Raw genomic sequence first — 3711 nt, forward strand, 5'->3', positions numbered from 1 at the left:
GTTTACAAAATATTCATTAGATGTATTCAATGAACATTGTTATGAATCCCTACTATAATAGCTGAGCACTGTGTTAAACTCTTGGGACAAAACTATGAATAAGGGCTGGGGCTGTAGCTCCGTGGTAGAGCGATCCTCAGCACCACATGAAAATAAATAAAGATACTGTGTCCAACTACAACTAAAAAAACTTAAAAAAAAAAAAGTATAATAAAACAAACAGTTTCTAATCTTCATGAGTCTCCATGCTAGTTGCAGGAGAGAAACAAAAAGCTGGTAAACAAAGTTTAAACTATTTCAAATATGAAGAAAGCAAAGAGCTAACAGGGAATAAAATGGGCTAGTTTACATGGAGTGGTTGGAAATATCTCTATCAGGAGGTGACACTGAGGTTTAGTTTTACATCCTCCCTGGTGTTAGGGATGGAAAACAGGGCTTCACATATGCTAGGCAAGCACTCGACCGCTGAGCCTGGATGTTTTAGGTTTAGGATGAGGAGTTACTCACAGGAAAGCTGGGATAGAGCTGGATTGTTAATGCTAGGCAGAAGAAAGGAAAAGACCCTGATATGGATGTGAATAAGAGAAGACTGAAGAGGAAGACACTAAGTGGCCACCAGGAAACAAAACGAAACAAAATGACACGAGACCAGAAAATTAAGCTGTAGGTGGCCTATTGATAAACCAACCAGGCTCATCTATATCTTTAAGGGTTGGAAATCCTTTTTTTTTTTTTTTTGAAGCAAATGATCCAATACAAAGATGAAAACTGTTAGCTTCCCTAACAGTCAGGCACCGACTGACTTACCATTTAAAACCTAGACGGCAGTCAGGTGGTGGGTTTACAACACACAGCTGTAACCATCCAGGCCTGGACTGTGGAAATAGAGAGCTGACGCTGGGGACAACCGCGTGTCCGTCCCCTCAGATACAGAACTCTTGGTTGATGGCTGATGTTTATGTAAGTCTGGGCTTTTGACCTCTCTTGTTTTCCCTTCCCTCTTTTTCTGAGTAATTTCACCACAAAAATATATTGAAAAGCATTCCAATTCTCTGAGTTTACTCAGGACGATTTCTGTTGAAATAGGCAGCATTCAATTCAAATTGGATACACAAACAGAATGGCAGGAGAGGGGGATTTAGAGGTTTGTAGGATTGAAAAGAACTAGGATAGATTAGAAATGGCCACGTGAAAACCTCACATAAATTCCTCTCTCCGTCTCTCCGCTCTTCCTTTTGCTTCTCTGACTGCATGCAGGCTACATTTTCCATCAAGTTCAGGTTTATCTTTTTGATTAGCAGTTGCTACAGAGAAAGAGGGCTTCTTTGACCTTAGCTTCTGCGTTATATGCCCGTCCCTGACCCAATCACTAGTCTGTGGGGTGTGGGAGGTGGAGACTGGCCCGGGCTGGGTTATAAGTCCAGCCCTGGAACTGGACAATGAAGAGGAAGAGGTGGGGAAGAAAGCACCCTGTTCCCCACAAAAACCCAAACGGAAGGAGAAGTAGGTGCTTAGAAGAAAAATCGGGCTATTTTCACAAGAAAAAGTAGAATTGGATGCTGAGAGAGCCATCAAAAAGCAGTAGCCATATACTGTGATCTAGTTCCTGCCTTCTGTTTGTCCATACACATGATTTTAAAAATGCCCCTACTTTCTGGCCATGGTGGTGCACACTTGAAATTCTACCTACTTGGGAGGCTGATTGCAAGTTTGAGGCCAGCCTGAACAACTTAGCGAGACACTGTCTCAAAATAAAAGTAAAAAGGGGTGGGGATGCAGCTCAGTGGTACAGCAACCCTGCATTCAGTCCCCAATACTGGGAGTGGAGGGAGGAAAAATCCCTACGTAATAGCATGAAATTACCCTACATATGCATGAAAATCCATCCTCTTGTGCTCCAAAGGGAGTGTACATTTTCTCATGTCTAACTTGTCTCGGTTTTTCTTGGTCCCCAGCTTCTGGTCCATGACGTCTTAATGATTTTCATTCTCTCCACAGCCTGTGGCTAAACTACAAATCCAATCACTCCCTACACAGCCTGTGTGAAATGGTGGAAGGGAAAATAGGGTAACTCTTACATGAAAGCAAAGGAGAGGGTAAATAATAAGCACAGAGACTGTCCTAGAGGAAGCATCATATGCTTGCTAATTAGAAATAGCAAGGATTACCTGCCCTGAAGAGAACTTGAGTTTTCTGGCCAATTTAACTACTGTCAGTTTTACTCTCAGAAAGGATTCTTACTGACTCTTTCTCCATGACCACGACTTGATGGAAATCGGGGAGGGTTCCTTTTCTTGAGAACTGAGCTGCTTTAGTCACTCACTTGATATTGTATTTCAGAAGTATGAAGTTCATCTCTGCTCTAGACCCTGGCCTGGAGTTTTAGAGACAGGCTTAGGGCTGGCTCATTCTCCAGTTTTCTGTTTAATGGTGGCCATTTTGGCCTCTGCCAGGGTGATTTGAAACAGTTGTCTGTGGGTGAGGACTAACAGATTGGCTTCTGGTGCAAGGCTGTGTCTTAGTGGATAGCTCTTTTAATTAGGGTGACCTGCTTTAGAGCAATCATCTAGGTATAATTATTAATAGTACCCCTATTTGCACTCAGAATTGTCCCATTTCGGATGATAAATTATATGGTCACTGTACTTAAAATGGGTTAATTCTTCCCTTCTTCAGATAGGGACAGCATAGCAGGAGAAGTTTGATGCAGACCTGGGTGATAGTCTTCCCATTTTTAGTCTTTACCTTAACATCATTTCGGTCACTGTGTGCAGGATGGTGAGACTTCAGTTCTTTGGCATGACTGGGTGCACTGGACTTTTTCATTTGTGGTTGCTGGTTAGTAGCAGGAAGGAAAACTTTTAGCCAGGCTTTTCTTTCTTTCTCTGCTTCTACATAGCCAGTTTCAATATCATCATGTGCCTTTCTTTAGATAATTTATAAAATAATAAGTGGTTTAAAGTCTCTAAAATTCTGACATTGGTCAATATCTCAAACTCTATCCCTGAGACGGAGAGGTCTGACACCTTTCATTCAGTTTCTTGGCCACCATTTCAAAAGGAATTTCAGCTCCCTAGCCTGGCACAGAGGAAACTTTTCTATTCTCACTCTTCCTCAACCCAGCCAATTGCTGGGCTGCAACATCCCACATACAGCTATATAGAACTCTTCTAGCTACAAGTTAGAACTAACTCAAAATAGCTTAAGCCCCAAAGGGAATGTTTTGGCTCATGTAAACAAAAAGTCTAGGGGTATCTTGGTTTCAGGCATGATCAAACAATACTGTAAAGATTCGCTCATGTGAGTTTTCTCTGTCTCTCTTTCTCTCCCCACCCCTAGCTTCCTCAGTTCTACTTCCTGTTATGTCTTATCTTGCATACGGCACTGGAAGTGACTCATTAGTAGGTCTTGATCCTGTACCACCACTGAAATGGAGGTAGAGGATGGCTCTGCACCTCTCTAAACCACAAGGACTAAAGGTGGAAAGCCGGTTATTTATTCCTAAAGGTGAGGCTATCCAAAAGAGGAGCAATGGATGCTTTCCAGGTTAAGAAAAATAACAGATGTATCATTTCTACTTGAAAACTTTATAAACATGTTGGCAACTGGACTTCTTTTCTTACGGCACCCAGTGTTCAAACAGCAGACTCTTCAGTCATGTACACAGCCTGTTGCTGGTATGAGCTGCCCTAAGGGATCTTTGAGACAGTT

General features: G+C 42.1%; 1 pseudogene; it reads left to right on the forward strand.

Moving 5' to 3' along the window:
- Nucleotides 1–3587: 3587 nt before the first annotated feature.
- Nucleotides 3588–3711, forward strand: LOC143405327 (small nucleolar RNA SNORA70; annotated as a pseudogene).

This window comes from Callospermophilus lateralis, chromosome 7 (genome assembly GCF_048772815.1).
Source record: "Callospermophilus lateralis isolate mCalLat2 chromosome 7, mCalLat2.hap1, whole genome shotgun sequence".
Lineage (NCBI taxonomy): Eukaryota > Metazoa > Chordata > Mammalia > Rodentia > Sciuridae > Callospermophilus > Callospermophilus lateralis.